We start from the raw sequence: 17,882 nt of genomic DNA, 5'->3' as shown, positions 1-17,882 counted from the left end.
CTCACAGTGAATGATTGCGACTTATATTTCTTGTCTACAATGATTAACAATAATAAGGAAGGCACTGTGAAAAAACGGGCTGAAAGAGCTCAGTTGCGAGGACGTCAAACTTTAGATCTAAGGGTCCCTGGTTAAATCCTTGGTTTGGTCAAAGACTGAGCAGCTAGTTCGTCAGGCAAGTTTCTTTTTTGGAGTCAGCTTCCGGTGACGTTTTATTTAATTAATAAAACCTTTCATCAACCTAATTGACATACCATCAGTACAAGACAGTACGTGTTTTCTATCTTTCTTTGAAAATGGATTCCACCTCTCTTGCCTTCAGCTTTGACTTCCATTATTTGCCGTTTCTATCTCGATTTTAGGGTAAACTGTAGCCTGCATCATTTTCCATCTAACCTTGGACCAAAGTGTCAGATGATATAGCTTGCTTCCTCATGCCACACATTTCTGTGTATTAGATTGCTAGCCTATTTAGCGTTTAGAAAAAAAGAAATACCTAGCTTGCGCAATAAAAAATAAATTGACTAATTGTGCCCAGTTAGCTGCAGAAGGATACAGCATACTTTAACACATAGATGTACCCTCCTAGTGATTGATCAGATGCCCACTTGTTGCCTACAATGATTAAGAATCATCAGGAAGGTATTCTTTGACAACTGGCCGAAATAGCTCAGTTGGGAGAGCGTTAGACTGAAGATCTAAAGGTCCCTGGTTCAATCCCGGGTTTCGGCAAGGACTGAGCACTAGCTAATTAGGTGTAGTTCCCTCTTGGAGTCAGCTTCAGTAGACATTTTAGTTCATAGATGAAACCATTCAATAACCTGATCGACATACCATCAGTAGAGCACAGCACTTGCGTTCTATCTTCCTTTCAAAATGGCTTCCACCTCTCTTGCCTTCAGCTTTGACTTCCATTATTTCCAGTTTGTATCTTGATTTTAATGTAAAGCTTAGGCTGCATCATCTTCTATTTTCCCATGAACCAAGCTGTCAGATGATATAGCTTGCTTACTCATCCCACACATTTGTGTGCCTATTCAGAGTTTGGAATAAAAGAAGTACCTAGGTTGCGCACCAAAAAAGTAAATGAGTAAATGCACCCAGTTAGCTGCAGAAGGATACCGGAAGTTTAAGACATAGCTGTACCCTCAAAGTGAATGATTTCGAGGTGTATGTCTTGTCTACAATGATTAAGAAGAAAACGGAAGGACCTGTGAAATAACTGGCCGAAATAGCTCAGTTGGGAGAGCGTTAGACTGAAGATCTAAAGGTCCCTGGTTCAATCCCGGGTTTCGGCAAAGACTCAGAAGACAGCTTTTTAGGCGTGTTTCTTTCTTGGATTCAGCTTCTGGTGACGTTTTATTTAATTGATAAAACCTTTCATCAACCTAATTGACATACCATCAGTACAAGACAGTACTTGTTTTCTATCTTCCTTTCAAAATGAATTCCACCTCTCTTGCCTTCAGCTTTGACTTCCATTATTTACTGTTTCTATCTTGATTTTTAGGTAACCCGCAGTCTGCATCAGTCTCCATCTTCCCTTGAACCAAAGTGTCGGATGAAATAGCTTGCTTACTCATGCCACACATTTCTGTGCATTAGATTGCTAGCCTATTTAGAGTTTAGAAAAAAAGAAATACCTAGCTTGCACAATAAAAAACGAATTCCCTAATTACACCCAGTTAACTGGAGAAGGATACAGCAAAGTTTAAGACATAGCTGTACCCTCACAGTGAATGATTTAGACTTCTGTGTCTTGTCTACAATGATTAAAAATGATACGGAAAGCTTTTCATGACACCTGGCTAAAATATCTCAGTTGGGAGAATGTTAGACTAAAGATAAAAAAGGTCCTTGGTTCAATCCTGGGTTGTGCCAAAGACCAAGCACTCAGCTTGTTAGGCATGTTTCTTTCTTGGAATCACTCTCAAGTGACATTTTATTTCATTGATAAAAACTTGCATCAACCTGATCGACATGCCATCGGTACAAAAGAGCACCTATTTTCTATCTTCCTTTCAAAATGGCTTCCACCTCTCTTGCCTTCAGCTTTGACTTCCATTATTTCCCGTTTCTATCTTGATTTTAATGTAAACCGTAGCCGGCGTCATCTTCCATTTTCCCATGAGCCAAACTGTCAGATGATATAGCTTGCTTGGTCATGCCACACATTTCTGTTTATGAGAGTGGTAGCCTATTCAGAGTTTAGAAAAAAAGAAGTACCTACCTCGCGTAGCAAAAAAGTAAAGGAGTAATTGCCCCCAGTTAGCTACAGAAGGATACAGCAAAGTGTAACACATAGCTGTACCCTCACAGTGAATGATTGCGACTTATATTTCTTGTCTACAATGATTAACAATAATAAGGAAGGCACTGTGAAAAAACGGGCTGAAAGAGCTCAGTTGCGAGGACGTCAAACTTTAGATCTAAGGGTCCCTGGTTAAATCCTTGGTTTGGTCAAAGACTGAGCAGCTAGTTCGTCAGGCAAGTTTCTTTTTTGGAGTCAGCTTCCGGTGACGTTTTATTTAATTAATAAAACCTTTCATCAACCTAATTGACATACCATCAGTACAAGACAGTACGTGTTTTCTATCTTTCTTTGAAAATGGATTCCACCTCTCTTGCCTTCAGCTTTGACTTCCATTATTTGCCGTTTCTATCTCGATTTTAGGGTAAACTGTAGCCTGCATCATTTTCCATCTAACCTTGGACCAAAGTGTCAGATGATATAGCTTGCTTCCTCATGCCACACATTTCTGTGTATTAGATTGCTAGCCTATTTAGCGTTTAGAAAAAAAGAAATACCTAGCTTGCGCAATAAAAAATAAATTGACTAATTGTGCCCAGTTAGCTGCAGAAGGATACAGCATACTTTAACACATAGATGTACCCTCCTAGTGATTGATCAGATGCCCACTTGTTTCCTACAATGATTAAGAATCATCAGGAAGGTATTTTCTGACAACTGGCCAAAATAGCTCAGTTGGGAGAGCGTTAGACTGAAGATCTAAAGGTCCCTGGTTCAATCCCGGGTTTCGGCAAGGACTGAGCACCTAGCTAATTAGGTGTAGTTCTCTCTTGGAGTCAGCTTCAGTAGACATTTTAGTTCATAGATGAAACCTTTCAATAACCTGATCGACATACCATCAGTAGAGCACAGCACTTGCGTTCTATCTTCCTTTCAAAATGGCTTCCACCTCTCTTGCCTTCAGCTTTGACTTCCATTATTTCCAGTTTCTATCTTGATTTTAATGTAAAGCTTAGGCTGCATCATCTTCTATTTTCCCATGAACCAAGCTGTCAGATGATATAGCTTGCTTACTCATCCCACACATTTGTGTGCCTATTCAGAGTTTGGAATAAAAGAAGTACCTAGGTTGCGCACCAAAAAAGTAAATGAGTAAATGCACCCAGTTAGCTGCAGAAGGATACCGGAAGTTTAAGACATAGCTGTACCCTCAAAGTGAATGATTTCGAGGTGTATGTCTTGTCTACAATGATTAAGAAGAAAACGGAGGGACCTGTGAAATAACTGGCCGAAATAGCTCAGTTGGGAGAGCGTTAGACTGAAGATCTAAAGGTCCCTGGTTCAATCCCGGGTTTCGGCAAAGACTCAGAAGACAGCTTGTTAGGCGTGTTTCTTTCTTGGATTCAGCTTCTGGTGACGTTTTATTTAATTGATAAAATCTTTCATCAACCTAATTGACATACCATCAGTACAAGACAGTACTTGTTTTCTATCTTCCTTTCAAAATGGATTCCACCTCTCTTGCCTTCAGCTTTGACTTCCATTATTTACTGTTTCTGTCTTGATTTTTAGGTAACCCCCAGTCTGCATCAGTCTCCATCTTCCCTTGAACCAAAGTGTCGGATGAAATAGCTTGCTTACTCATGCCACACATTTCTGTGCATTAGATTGCTAGCCTATTTAGAGTTTAGAAAAAAAGAAATACCTAGCTTGCAGAATAAAAAACGAATTCCCTAATTACACCCAGTTAACTGGAGAAGGATACAGCAAAGTTTAAGACATAGCTGTACCCTCACAGTGAATGATTTAGACTTCTGTGTCTTGTCTACAATGATTAAAAATGATACGGAAAGCTTTTCATGACACCTGGTTTAAATATCTCAGTTGGGAGAATGTTAGACTAAAGATAAAAAAAGGTCCTTGGTTCAATCCTAGGTTGTGCCAAAGACAAGCACTCAGCTTGTTAGGCATGTTTCTTTCTTGGAGTCACTCTCAAGGGACATTTTATTTCATTGATAAAAACTTGCATCAACCTGATCGACATGCCATCGGTACAAAAGAGCACTTATTTTCTATCTTCCTTTCAAAATGGCTTCCACCTCTCTTGCCTTCAGCTTTGACTTCCATTATTTCCCGTTTCTATCTTGATTTTGATGTAAACCGTAGGCGGCGTCATCTTCCATTTTCCCATGAGCCAAACTGTCAGATGATATAGCTTGCTTAGTCATGCCACACATTTCTGTTTATGAGAATGGTAGCCTATTCAGAGTTTAGAAAAAAAGAAGTACCTAGCTCGCGTAGCAAAAAAGTAAAGGAGTAATTGCCCCCAGTTAGCTACAGAAGGATACAGCAAAGTGTAACACATAGCTGTACCCTCACAGTGAATGATTGCGACTTATATTTCTTGTCTACAATGATTAATAATAATAAGGAAGGCACTGTGAAAAAACGGGCTGAAAGAGCTCAGTTGCGAGGACGTCAAACTTTAGATCTAAGGGTCCCTGGTTAAATCCTTGGTTTGGTCAAAGACTGAGCAGCTAGTTCGTCAGGCAAGTTTCTTTTTTGGAGTCAGCTTCCGGTGACGTTTTATTTAATTAATAAAACCTTTCATCAACCTAATTGACATACCATCAGTACAAGACAGTACGTGTTTTCTATCTTTCTTTGAAAATGGATTCCACCTCTCTTGCCTTCAGCTTTGACTTCCCTTATTTGCCGTTTCTATCTCGATTTTAGGGTAAACTGTAGCCTGCATCATTTTCCATCTAACCTTGGACCAAAGTGTCAGATGATATAGCTTGCTTCCTCATGCCACACATTTCTGTGTATTAGATTGCTAGCCTATTTAGCGTTTAGAAAAAAAGAAATACCTAGCTTGCGCAATAAAAAATAAATTGACTAATTGTGCCCAGTTAGCTGCAGAAGGATACAGCATACTTTAACACATAGATGTACCCTCCTAGTGATTGATCAGATGCCCACTTGTTGCCTACAATGATTAAGAATCATCAGGAAGGTATTCTTTGACAACTGGCCGAAATAGCTCAGTTGTGAGAGCTTTAGACTGAAGATCTAAAGGTCCCTGGTTCAATCCCGGGTTTCGGCAAGGACTGAGCACCTAGCTAATTAGGAGTAGTTCTCTCTTGGAGTCAGCTTCAGTAGACATTTTAGTTCATAGATGAAACCTTTCAATAACCTGATCGACATACCATCAGTAGAGCACAGCACTTGCGTTCTATCTTCCTTTCAAAATGGCTTCCACCTCTCTTGCCTTCAGCTTTGACTTCCATTATTTCCAGTTTCTATCTTGATTTTAATGTAAAGCTTAGGCTGCATCATCTTCTATTTTCCCATGAACCAAGCTGTCAGATGATATAGCTTGCTTACTCATCCCACACATTTGTGTGCCTATTCAGAGTTTGGAATAAAAGAAGTACCTAGGTTGCGCACCAAAAAAGTAAATGAGTAAATGCACCCAGTTAGCTGCAGAAGGATACCGGAAGTTTAAGACATAGCTGTACCCTCAAAGTGAATGATTTCGAGGTGTATGTCTTGTCTACAATGATTAAGAAGAAAACGGAGGGACCTGTGAAATAACTGGCCGAAATAGCTCAGTTGGGAGAGCGTTAGACTGAAGATCTAAAGGTCCCTGGTTCAATCCCGGGTTTCGGCTTAAACTCAGAAGACAGCTTGTTAGGCGTGTTTCTTTCTTGGATTCAGCTTCTGGTGACGTTTTATTTAATTGATAAAACCTTTCATCAACCTAATTGACATACCATCAGTACAAGACAGTACTTGTTTTCTATCTTCCTTTCAAAATGGATTCCACCTCTCTTGCCTTCAGCTTTGACTTCCATTATTTACTGTTTCTGTCTTGATTTTTAGGTAACCCGCAGTCTGCATCAGTCTCCATCTTCCCTTGAACCAAAGTGTCGGATGAAATAGCTTGCTTACTCATGCCACACATTTCTGTGCATTAGATTGCTAGCCTATTTAGAGTTTAGAAAAAAAGAAATACCTAGCTTGCACAATAAAAAACGAATTCCCTAATTACACCCAGTTAACTGGAGAAGGATACAGCAAAGTTTAAGACATAGCTGTACCCTCACAGTGAATGATTTAGACTTCTGTGTCTTGTCTACAATGATTAAAAATGATACGGAAAGCTTTTCATGACACCCGGCTAAAATATCTCAGTTGGGAGAATGTTAGACTAAAGATAAAAAAGGTCCTTGGTTCAATCCTGGGTTGTGCCAAAGACCAAGCACTCAGCTTGTTAGGCATGTTTCTTTCTTGGAATCACTCTCAAGTGACATTTTATTTCATTGATAAAAACTTGCATCAACCTGATCGACATGCCATCGGTACAAAAGAGCACCTATTTTCTATCTTCCTTTCAAAATGGCTTCCACCTCTCTTGCCTTCAGCTTTGACTTCCATTATTTCCCGTTTCTATCTTGATTTTAATGTAAACCGTAGCCGGCGTCATCTTCCATTTTCCCATGAGCCAAACTGTCAGATGATATAGCTTGCTCGGTCATGCCACACATTTCTGTTTATGAGAGTGGTAGCCTATTCAGAGTTTAGAAAAAAAGAAGTACCTACCTCGCGTAGCAAAAAAGTAAAGGAGTAATTGCCCCCAGTTAGCTACAGAAGGATACAGCAAAGTGTAACACATAGCTGTTCCCTCACAGTGAATGATTGCGACTTATATTTCTTGTCTACAATGATTAACAATAATAAGGAAGGCACTGTGAAAAAACGGGCTGAAAGAGCTCAGTTGCGAGGACGTCAAACTTTAGATCTAAGGGTCCCTGGTTAAATCCTTGGTTTGGTCAAAGACTGAGCAGCTAGTTCGTCAGGCAAGTTTCTTTTTTGGAGTCAGCTTCCGGTGACGTTTTATTTAATTAATAAAACCGTTCATCAACCTAATTGACATACCATCAGTACAAGACAGTACGTGTTTTCTATCTTTCTTTGAAAATGGATTCCACCTCTCTTGCCTTCAGCTTTGACTTCCATTATTTGCCGTTTCTATCTCGATTTTAGGGTAAACTGTAGCCTGCATCATTTTCCATCTAACCTTGGACCAAAGTGTCAGATGATATAGCTTGCTTCCTCATGCCACACATTTCTGTGTATTAGATTGCTAGCCTATTTAGCGTTTAGAAAAAAAGAAATACCTAGCTTGCGCAATAAAAAATAAATTGACTAATTGTGCCCAGTTAGCTGCAGAAGGATACAGCATACTTTAACACATAGATGTACCCTCCTAGTGATTGATCAGATGCCCACTTGTTTCCTACAATGATTAAGAATCATCAGGAAGGTATTCTCTGACAACTGGCCAAAATAGCTCAGTTGGGAGAGCGTTAGACTGAAGATCTAAAGGTCCCTGGTTCAATCCCGGGTTTCGGCAAGGACTGAGCACCTAGCTAATTAGGTGTAGTTCTCTCTTGGAGTCAGCTTCAGTAGACATTTTAGTTCATAGATGAAACCTTTCAATAACCTGATCGACATACCATCAGTAGAGCACAGCACTTGCGTTCTATCTTCCTTTGAAAATGGCTTCCACCTCTCTTGCCTTCAGCTTTGACTTCCATTATTTCCAGTTTCTATCTTGATTTTAATGTAAAGCTTAGGCTGCATCATCTTCTATTTTCCCATGAACCAAGCTGTCAGATGATATAGCTTGCTTACTCATCCCACACATTTGTGTGCCTATTCAGAGTTTGGAATAAAAGAAGTACCTAGGTTGCGCACCAAAAAAGTAAATGAGTAAATGCACCCAGTTAGCTGCAGAAGGATACCGGAAGTTTAAGACATAGCTGTACCCTCAAAGTGAATGATTTCGAGGTGTATGTCTTGTCTACAATGATTAAGAAGAAAACGGAGGGACCTGTGAAATAACTGGCCGAAATAGCTCAGTTGGGAGAGCGTTAGACTGAAGATCTAAAGGTCCCTGGTTCAATCCCGGGTTTTGGCAAAGACTCAGAAGACAGCTTGTTAGGCGTGTTTCTTTCTTGGATTCAGCTTCTGGTGACGTTTTATTTAATTGATAAAACCTTTCATCGACCTAATTGACATACCATCAGTACAAGACAGTACTTGTTTTCTATCTTCCTTTCAAAATGGATTCCACCTCTCTTGCCTTCAGCTTTGACTTCCATTATTTACTGTTTCTGTCTTGATTTTTAGGTAACCCGCAGTCTGCATCAGTCTCCATCTTCCCTTGAACCAAAGTGTCGGATGAAATAGCTTGCTTACTCATGCCACACATTTCTGTGCATTAGATTGCTAGCCTATTTAGAGTTTAGAAAAAAAGAAATACCTAGCTTGCACAATAAAAAACGAATTCCCTAATTACACCCAGTTAACTGGAGAAGGATACAGCAAAGTTTAAGACATAGCTGTACCCTCACAGTGAATGATTTAGACTTCTGTGTCTTGTCTACAATGATTAAAAATGATACGGAAAGCTTTTCATGACACCTGGTTTAAATATCTCAGTTGGGAGAATGTTAGACTAAAGATAAAAAAAGGTCCTTGGTTCAATCCTAGGTTGTGCCAAAGACCAAGCACTCAGCTTGTTAGGCATGTTTCTTTCTTGGAGTCACTCTCAAGGGACATTTTATTTCATTGATAAAAACTTGCATCAACCTGATCGACATGCCATCGGTACAAAAGAGCACTTATTTTCTATCTTCCTTTCAAAATGGCTTCCACCTCTCTTGCCTTCAGCTTTGACTTCCATTATTTCCCGTTTCTATCTTGATTTTGATGTAAACCGTAGGCGGCGTCATCTTCCATTTTCCCATGAGCCAAACTGTCAGATGATATAGCTTGCTTAGTCATGCCACACATTTCTGTTTATGAGAATGGTAGCCTATTCAGAGTTTAGAAAAAAAGAAGTACCTAGCTCGCGTAGCAAAAAAGTAAAGGAGTAATTGCCCCCAGTTAGCTACAGAAGGATACAGCAAAGTGTAACACATAGCTGTACCCTCACAGTGAATGATTGCGACTTATATTTCTTGTCTACAATGATTAATAATAATAAGGAAGGCACTGTGAAAAAACGGGCTGAAAGAGCTCAGTTGCGAGGACGTCAAACTTTAGATCTAAGGGTCCCTGGTTAAATTCTTGGTTTGGTCAAAGACTGAGCAGCTAGTTCGTCAGGCAAGTTTCTTTTTTGGAGTCAGCTTCCGGTGACGTTTTATTTAATTAATAAAACCTTTCATCAACCTAATTGACATACCATCAGTACAAGACAGTACGTGTTTTCTATCTTCCTTTGAAAATGGATTCCACCTCTCTTGCCTTCAGCTTTGACTTCCATTATTTCCCGTTTCTATCTCGATTTTAGGGTAAACTGTAGCCTGCATCATTTTCCATCTAACCTTGGACCAAAGTGTCAGATGATATAGCTTGCTTCCTCATGCCACACATTTCTGTGTATTAGATTGCTAGCCTATTTAGCGTTTAGAAAAAAAGAAATACCTAGCTTGCGCAATAAAAAATGAATTGACTAATTGTGCCCAGTTAGCTGCAGAAGGATACAGCATACTTTAACACATAGATGTACCCTCCTAGTGATTGATCAGATGCCCACTTGTTGCCTACAATGATTAAGAATCATCAGGAAGGTATTCTTTGACAACTGGCCGAAATAGCTCAGTTGGGAGAGCGTTAGACTGAAGATCTAAAGGTCCCTGGTTCAATCCCGGGTTTTGGCAAGGAGTGAGCACCTAGCTAATTAGGTGTAGTTCTCTCTTGGAGTCAGCTTCAGTAGACATTTTAATTCATAGATGAAACCTTTCAATAACCTGATCGACATACCATCAGTAGAGCACAGCACTTGCGTTCTATCTTCCTTTCAAAATGACTTCCACCTCTCTTGCCTTCAGCTTTGACTTCCATTATTTCCAGTTTCTATCTTGATTTTAATGTAAAGCTTAGGCTGCATCATCTTCTATTTTCCCATGAACCAAGCTGTCAGATGATATAGCTTGCTTACTCATCCCACACATTTGTGTGCCTATTCAGAGTTTGGAATAAAAGAAGTACCTAGGTTGCGCACCAAAAAAGTAAATGAGTAAATGCACCCAGTTAGCTGCAGAAGGATACCGGAAGTTTAAGACATAGCTGTACCCTCAAAGTGAATGATTTCGAGGTGTATGTCTTGTCTACAATGATTAAGAAGAAAACGGAGGGACCTGTGAAATAACTGGCCGAAATAGCTCAGTTGGGAGAGTGTTAGACTGAAGATCTAAAGGTCCCTGGTTCAATCCCGGGTTTCGACAAAGACTCAGAAGGCAGCTTGTTAGGCGTGTTTCTTTCTTGGATTCAGCTTCTAGTGACGTTTTATTTAATTGATAAAACCTTTCATCAACCTAATTGACATACCATCAGTACAAGACAGTACGTGTTTTCTATCTTCCTTTGAAAATGGTTTCCACCTCTCTTGCCTTCAGCTTTGACTTCGATTATTTGCCGTTTCTATCTCGATTTTAGGGTAAACTGTAGCCTGCATCATTTTCCATCTAACCTTGGACCAAAGTGTCAGATGATATAGCTTGCTTCCTCATGCCACACATTTCTGTGTATTAGATTGCTAGCCTATTTAGCGTTTAGAAAAAAAGAAATACCTAGCTTGCGCAATAAAAAATAAATTGACTAATTGTGCCCAGTTAGCTGCAGAAGGATACAGCATACTTTAACACATAGATGTACCCTCCTAGTGATTGATCAGATGCCCACTTGTTGCCTACAATGATTAAGAATCATCAGGAAGGTATTCTCTGACAACTGGCCGAAATAGCTCAGTTGGGAGAGCGTTAGACTGAAGATCTAAAGGTCCCTGGTTCAATCCCGGGTTTCGGCAAGGACTGAGCACCTAGCTAATTAGGTGTAGTTCTCTCTTGGAGTCAGCTTCAGTAGACATTTTAGTTCATAGATGAAACCTTTCAATAACCTGATCGACATACCATCAGTAGAGCACAGCACTTGCGTTCTATCTTCCTTTCAAAATGGCTTCCACCTCTGTTGCCTTCAGCTTTGACTTCCATTATTTCCAGTTTGTATCTTGATTTTAATGTAAAGCTTAGGCTGCATCATCTTCTATTTTCCCATGAACCAAGCTGTCAGATGATATAGCTTGCTTACTCATCCCACACATTTGTGTGCCTATTCAGAGTTTGGAATAAAAGAAGTACCTAGGTTGCGCACCAAAAAAGTAAATGAGTAAATGCACCCAGTTAGCTGCAGAAGGATACCGGAAGTTTAAGACATAGCTGTACCATCAAAGTGAATGATTTGGAGGAGTATGTCTTGTCTACAATGATTAAGAAGAAAACGGAGGGAGCTGTGAAATAACTGGCCGAAATAGCTCAGTTGGGAGAGCGTTAGACTGAAGATCTAAAGGTCCCTGGTTCAATCCCGGGTTTCGGCAAAGACTCAGAAGACAGCTTTTTAGGCGTGTTTCTTTCTTGGATTCAGCTTCTGGTGACGTTTTATTTAATTGATAAAACCTTTCATCAACCTAATTGACATACCATCAGTACAAGACAGTACTTGTTTTCTATCTTCCTTTCAAAATGGATTCCACCTCTCTTGCCTTCAGCTTTGACTTCCATTATTTACTGTTTCTATCTTGATTTTTAGGTAACCCGCAGTCTGCATCAGTCTCCATCTTCCCTTGAACCAAAGTGTCGGATGAAATAGCTTGCTTACTCATGCCACACATTTCTGTGCATTAGATTGCTAGCCTATTTAGAGTTTAGAAAAAAAGAAATACCTAGCTTGCAGAATAAAAAACAAATTCCCTAATTACACCCAGTTAACTGGAGAAGGATACAACAAAGTTTAAGACATAGCTGTACCCTCACAGTGAATGATTTAGACTTCTGTGTCTTGTCTACAATGATTAAAAATGATACGGAAAGCTTTTCATGACACCTGGCTAAAATATCTCAGTTAGGATAATGTTAGACTAAAGATAAAAAAGGTCCTTGGTTCAATCCTGGGTTGTGCCAAAGACCAAGCACTCAGCTTGTTAGGCATGTTTCTTTCTTGGAGTCACTCTCAAGTGACATTTTATTTCATTGATAAAAACTTGCATCAACCTGATCGACATGCCATCGGTACAAAAGAGAACTTATTTTCTATCTTCCTTTCAAAATGGCTTCCACCTCTCTTGCCTTCAGCTTTGACTTCCATTATTTCCCGTTTCTATCTTGATTTTAATGTAAACCCTAGCCGGCGTCATCTTCCATTTTCCCATGAGCCAAACTGTCAGATGATATAGCTTGCTTGGTCATGCCACACATTTCTGTTTATGAGAGTGGTAGCCTATTCAGAGTTTAGAAAAAAAGAAGTACCTACCTCGCGTAGCAAAAAAGTAAAGGAGTAATTGCCCCCAGTTAGCTACAGAAGGATACAGGAAAGTGTAACACATAGCTGTACCCTCACAGTGAATGATTGCGACTTATATTTCTTGTCTACAATGATTAACAATAATAAGGAAGGCACTGTGAAAAAACGGGCTGAAAGAGCTCAGTTGCGAGGACGTCAAACTTTAGATCTAAGGGTCCCTGGTTAAATCCTTGGTTTGGTCAAAGACTGAGCAGCTAGTTCGTCAGGCAAGTTTCTTTTTTGGAGTCAGCTTCCGGTGACGTTTTATTTAATTAATAAAACCTTTCATCAACCTAATTGACATACCATCAGTACAAGACAGTACGTGTTTTCTATCTTTCTTTGAAAATGGATTCCACCTCTCTTGCCTTCAGCTTTGACTTCCATTATTTGCCGTTTCTATCTCGATTTTAGGGTAAACTGTAGCCTGCATCATTTTCCATCTAACCTTGGACCAAAGTGTCAGATGATATAGCTTGCTTCCTCATGCCACACATTTCTGTGTATTAGATTGCTAGCCTATTTAGCGTTTAGAAAAAAAGAAATACCTAGCTTGCGCAATAAAAAATAAATTGACTAATTGTGCCCAGTTAGCTGCAGAAGGATACAGCATACTTTAACACATAGATGTACCCTCCTAGTGATTGATCAGATGCCCACTTGTTGCCTACAATGATTAAGAATCATCAGGAAGGTATTCTTTGACAACTGGCCGAAATAGCTCAGTTGGGAGAGCGTTAGACTGAAGATCTAAAGGTCCCTGGTTCAATCCCGGGTTTCGGCAAGGACTGAGCACTAGCTAATTAGGTGTAGTTCCCTCTTGGAGTCAGCTTCAGTAGACATTTTAGTTCATAGATGAAACCATTCAATAACCTGATCGACATACCATCAGTAGAGCACAGCACTTGCGTTCTATCTTCCTTTCAAAATGGCTTCCACCTCTCTTGCCTTCAGCTTTGACTTCCATTATTTCCAGTTTGTATCTTGATTTTAATGTAAAGCTTAGGCTGCATCATCTTCTATTTTCCCATGAACCAAGCTGTCAGATGATATAGCTTGCTTACTCATCCCACACATTTGTGTGCCTATTCAGAGTTTGGAATAAAAGAAGTACCTAGGTTGCGCACCAAAAAAGTAAATGAGTAAATGCACCCAGTTAGCTGCAGAAGGATACCGGAAGTTTAAGACATAGCTGTACCCTCAAAGTGAATGATTTCGAGGTGTATGTCTTGTCTACAATGATTAAGAAGAAAACGGAAGGACCTGTGAAATAACTGGCCGAAATAGCTCAGTTGGGAGAGCGTTAGACTGAAGATCTAAAGGTCCCTGGTTCAATCCCGGGTTTCGGCAAAGACTCAGAAGACAGCTTTTTAGGCGTGTTTCTTTCTTGGATTCAGCTTCTGGTGACGTTTTATTTAATTGATAAAACCTTTCATCAACCTAATTGACATACCATCAGTACAAGACAGTACTTGTTTTCTATCTTCCTTTCAAAATGAATTCCACCTCTCTTGCCTTCAGCTTTGACTTCCATTATTTACTGTTTCTATCTTGATTTTTAGGTAACCCGCAGTCTGCATCAGTCTCCATCTTCCCTTGAACCAAAGTGTCGGATGAAATAGCTTGCTTACTCATGCCACACATTTCTGTGCATTAGATTGCTAGCCTATTTAGAGTTTAGAAAAAAAGAAATACCTAGCTTGCACAATAAAAAACGAATTCCCTAATTACACCCAGTTAACTGGAGAAGGATACAGCAAAGTTTAAGACATAGCTGTACCCTCACAGTGAATGATTTAGACTTCTGTGTCTTGTCTACAATGATTAAAAATGATACGGAAAGCTTTTCATGACACCTGGCTAAAATATCTCAGTTGGGAGAATGTTAGACTAAAGATAAAAAAGGTCCTTGGTTCAATCCTGGGTTGTGCCAAAGACCAAGCACTCAGCTTGTTAGGCATGTTTCTTTCTTGGAATCACTCTCAAGTGACATTTTATTTCATTGATAAAAACTTGCATCAACCTGATCGACATGCCATCGGTACAAAAGAGCACCTATTTTCTATCTTCCTTTCAAAATGGCTTCCACCTCTCTTGCCTTCAGCTTTGACTTCCATTATTTCCCGTTTCTATCTTGATTTTAATGTAAACCGTAGCCGGCGTCATCTTCCATTTTCCCATGAGCCAAACTGTCAGATGATATAGCTTGCTTGGTCATGCCACACATTTCTGTTTATGAGAGTGGTAGCCTATTCAGAGTTTAGAAAAAAAGAAGTACCTACCTCGCGTAGCAAAAAAGTAAAGGAGTAATTGCCCCCAGTTAGCTACAGAAGGATACAGCAAAGTGTAACACATAGCTGTACCCTCACAGTGAATGATTGCGACTTATATTTCTTGTCTACAATGATTAACAATAATAAGGAAGGCACTGTGAAAAAACGGGCTGAAAGAGCTCAGTTGCGAGGACGTCAAACTTTAGATCTAAGGGTCCCTGGTTAAATCCTTGGTTTGGTCAAAGACTGAGCAGCTAGTTCGTCAGGCAAGTTTCTTTTTTGGAGTCAGCTTCCGGTGACGTTTTATTTAATTAATAAAACCTTTCATCAACCTAATTGACATACCATCAGTACAAGACAGTACGTGTTTTCTATCTTTCTTTGAAAATGGATTCCACCTCTCTTGCCTTCAGCTTTGACTTCCATTATTTGCCGTTTCTATCTCGATTTTAGGGTAAACTGTAGCCTGCATCATTTTCCATCTAACCTTGGACCAAAGTGTCAGATGATATAGCTTGCTTCCTCATGCCACACATTTCTGTGTATTAGATTGCTAGCCTATTTAGCGTTTAGAAAAAAAGAAATACCTAGCTTGCGCAATAAAAAATAAATTGACTAATTGTGCCCAGTTAGCTGCAGAAGGATACAGCATACTTTAACACATAGATGTACCCTCCTAGTGATTGATCAGATGCCCACTTGTTTCCTACAATGATTAAGAATCATCAGGAAGGTATTTTCTGACAACTGGCCAAAATAGCTCAGTTGGGAGAGCGTTAGACTGAAGATCTAAAGGTCCCTGGTTCAATCCCGGGTTTCGGCAAGGACTGAGCACCTAGCTAATTAGGTGTAGTTCTCTCTTGGAGTCAGCTTCAGTAGACATTTTAGTTCATAGATGAAACCTTTCAATAACCTGATCGACATACCATCAGTAGAGCACAGCACTTGCGTTCTATCTTCCTTTCAAAATGGCTTCCACCTCTCTTGCCTTCAGCTTTGACTTCCATTATTTCCAGTTTCTATCTTGATTTTAATGTAAAGCTTAGGCTGCATCATCTTCTATTTTCCCATGAACCAAGCTGTCAGATGATATAGCTTGCTTACTCATCCCACACATTTGTGTGCCTATTCAGAGTTTGGAATAAAAGAAGTACCTAGGTTGCGCACCAAAAAAGTAAATGAGTAAATGCACCCAGTTAGCTGCAGAAGGATACCGGAAGTTTAAGACATAGCTGTACCCTCAAAGTGAATGATTTCGAGGTGTATGTCTTGTCTACAATGATTAAGAAGAAAACGGAGGGACCTGTGAAATAACTGGCCGAAATAGCTCAGTTGGGAGAGCGTTAGACTGAAGATCTAAAGGTCCCTGGTTCAATCCCGGGTTTCGGCAAAGACTCAGAAGACAGCTTGTTAGGCGTGTTTCTTTCTTGGATTCAGCTTCTGGTGACGTTTTATTTAATTGATAAAATCTTTCATCAACCTAATTGACATACCATCAGTACAAGACAGTACTTGTTTTCTATCTTCCTTTCAAAATGGATTCCACCTCTCTTGCCTTCAGCTTTGACTTCCATTATTTACTGTTTCTGTCTTGATTTTTAGGTAACCCCCAGTCTGCATCAGTCTCCATCTTCCCTTGAACCAAAGTGTCGGATGAAATAGCTTGCTTACTCATGCCACACATTTCTGTGCATTAGATTGCTAGCCTATTTAGAGTTTAGAAAAAAAGAAATACCTAGCTTGCAGAATAAAAAACGAATTCCCTAATTACACCCAGTTAACTGGAGAAGGATACAGCAAAGTTTAAGACATAGCTGTACCCTCACAGTGAATGATTTAGACTTCTGTGTCTTGTCTACAATGATTAAAAATGATACGGAAAGCTTTTCATGACACCTGGTTTAAATATCTCAGTTGGGAGAATGTTAGACTAAAGATAAAAAAAGGTCCTTGGTTCAATCCTAGGTTGTGCCAAAGACAAGCACTCAGCTTGTTAGGCATGTTTCTTTCTTGGAGTCACTCTCAAGGGACATTTTATTTCATTGATAAAAACTTGCATCAACCTGATCGACATGCCATCGGTACAAAAGAGCACTTATTTTCTATCTTCCTTTCAAAATGGCTTCCACCTCTCTTGCCTTCAGCTTTGACTTCCATTATTTCCCGTTTCTATCTTGATTTTGATGTAAACCGTAGGCGGCGTCATCTTCCATTTTCCCATGAGCCAAACTGTCAGATGATATAGCTTGCTTAGTCATGCCACACATTTCTGTTTATGAGAATGGTAGCCTATTCAGAGTTTAGAAAAAAAGAAGTACCTAGCTCGCGTAGCAAAAAAGTAAAGGAGTAATTGCCCCCAGTTAGCTACAGAAGGATACAGCAAAGTGTAACACATAGCTGTACCCTCACAGTGAATGATTGCGACTTATATTTCTTGTCTACAATGATTAATAATAATAAGGAAGGCACTGTGAAAAAACGGGCTGAAAGAGCTCAGTTGCGAGGACGTCAAACTTTAGATCTAAGGGTCCCTGGTTAAATCCTTGGTTTGGTCAAAGACTGAGCAGCTAGTTCGTCAGGCAAGTTTCTTTTTTGGAGTCAGCTTCCGGTGACGTTTTATTTAATTAATAAAACCTTTCATCAACCTAATTGACATACCATCAGTACAAGACAGTACGTGTTTTCTATCTTTCTTTGAAAATGGATTCCACCTCTCTTGCCTTCAGCTTTGACTTCCCTTATTTGCCGTTTCTATCTCGATTTTAGGGTAAACTGTAGCCTGCATCATTTTCCATCTAACCTTGGACCAAAGTGTCAGATGATATAGCTTGCTTCCTCATGCCACACATTTCTGTGTATTAGATTGCTAGCCTATTTAGCGTTTAGAAAAAAAGAAATACCTAGCTTGCGCAATAAAAAATAAATTGACTAATTGTGCCCAGTTAGCT

At 39.7% G+C, this 17,882-nt stretch overlaps 14 non-coding genes across 14 annotated transcripts; all 14 read left to right on the top strand.

The window, feature by feature from the left end:
• Positions 1-659: 659 nt before the first annotated feature.
• On the top strand, positions 660-732 carry TRNAF-GAA (transfer RNA phenylalanine (anticodon GAA)). Its single transcript has one exon. It is a non-coding gene; the product is annotated as a tRNA-Phe (tRNA).
• A 493-nt stretch (positions 733-1,225) lies between these two features.
• Positions 1,226-1,298, top strand: TRNAF-GAA (transfer RNA phenylalanine (anticodon GAA)). Its single transcript has one exon. It is a non-coding gene; the product is annotated as a tRNA-Phe (tRNA).
• A 1,673-nt stretch (positions 1,299-2,971) lies between these two features.
• TRNAF-GAA (transfer RNA phenylalanine (anticodon GAA)) lies at positions 2,972-3,044 on the top strand. Its single transcript has one exon. It is a non-coding gene; the product is annotated as a tRNA-Phe (tRNA).
• A 494-nt stretch (positions 3,045-3,538) lies between these two features.
• On the top strand, positions 3,539-3,611 carry TRNAF-GAA (transfer RNA phenylalanine (anticodon GAA)). Its single transcript has one exon. It is a non-coding gene; the product is annotated as a tRNA-Phe (tRNA).
• A 2,240-nt stretch (positions 3,612-5,851) lies between these two features.
• Positions 5,852-5,924, top strand: TRNAF-GAA (transfer RNA phenylalanine (anticodon GAA)). The gene has a single exon. It is a non-coding gene; the product is annotated as a tRNA-Phe (tRNA).
• A 1,673-nt stretch (positions 5,925-7,597) lies between these two features.
• Positions 7,598-7,670, top strand: TRNAF-GAA (transfer RNA phenylalanine (anticodon GAA)). The gene has a single exon. It is a non-coding gene; the product is annotated as a tRNA-Phe (tRNA).
• A 494-nt stretch (positions 7,671-8,164) lies between these two features.
• Positions 8,165-8,237, top strand: TRNAF-GAA (transfer RNA phenylalanine (anticodon GAA)). The gene has a single exon. It is a non-coding gene; the product is annotated as a tRNA-Phe (tRNA).
• Positions 8,238-9,911: 1,674 nt separating this feature from the next.
• Positions 9,912-9,984, top strand: TRNAF-GAA (transfer RNA phenylalanine (anticodon GAA)). The gene has a single exon. It is a non-coding gene; the product is annotated as a tRNA-Phe (tRNA).
• A 1,075-nt stretch (positions 9,985-11,059) lies between these two features.
• Positions 11,060-11,132, top strand: TRNAF-GAA (transfer RNA phenylalanine (anticodon GAA)). The gene has a single exon. It is a non-coding gene; the product is annotated as a tRNA-Phe (tRNA).
• Positions 11,133-11,626: 494 nt separating this feature from the next.
• On the top strand, positions 11,627-11,699 carry TRNAF-GAA (transfer RNA phenylalanine (anticodon GAA)). Its single transcript has one exon. It is a non-coding gene; the product is annotated as a tRNA-Phe (tRNA).
• A 1,673-nt stretch (positions 11,700-13,372) lies between these two features.
• On the top strand, positions 13,373-13,445 carry TRNAF-GAA (transfer RNA phenylalanine (anticodon GAA)). The gene has a single exon. It is a non-coding gene; the product is annotated as a tRNA-Phe (tRNA).
• Positions 13,446-13,938: 493 nt separating this feature from the next.
• On the top strand, positions 13,939-14,011 carry TRNAF-GAA (transfer RNA phenylalanine (anticodon GAA)). Its single transcript has one exon. It is a non-coding gene; the product is annotated as a tRNA-Phe (tRNA).
• A 1,673-nt stretch (positions 14,012-15,684) lies between these two features.
• On the top strand, positions 15,685-15,757 carry TRNAF-GAA (transfer RNA phenylalanine (anticodon GAA)). Its single transcript has one exon. It is a non-coding gene; the product is annotated as a tRNA-Phe (tRNA).
• A 494-nt stretch (positions 15,758-16,251) lies between these two features.
• Positions 16,252-16,324, top strand: TRNAF-GAA (transfer RNA phenylalanine (anticodon GAA)). Its single transcript has one exon. It is a non-coding gene; the product is annotated as a tRNA-Phe (tRNA).
• The last annotated feature ends 1,558 nt before the right edge of the window (positions 16,325-17,882 follow it).

The sequence above is a fragment of the Pleurodeles waltl genome, chromosome 8 (genome assembly GCF_031143425.1).
Source record: "Pleurodeles waltl isolate 20211129_DDA chromosome 8, aPleWal1.hap1.20221129, whole genome shotgun sequence".
In the NCBI taxonomy this organism is placed as follows: domain Eukaryota; kingdom Metazoa; phylum Chordata; class Amphibia; order Caudata; family Salamandridae; genus Pleurodeles; species Pleurodeles waltl.
The sequence above is the reverse complement of the archived record's forward strand: the minus strand, read 5'-3'. Positions and strand labels throughout refer to the sequence as shown.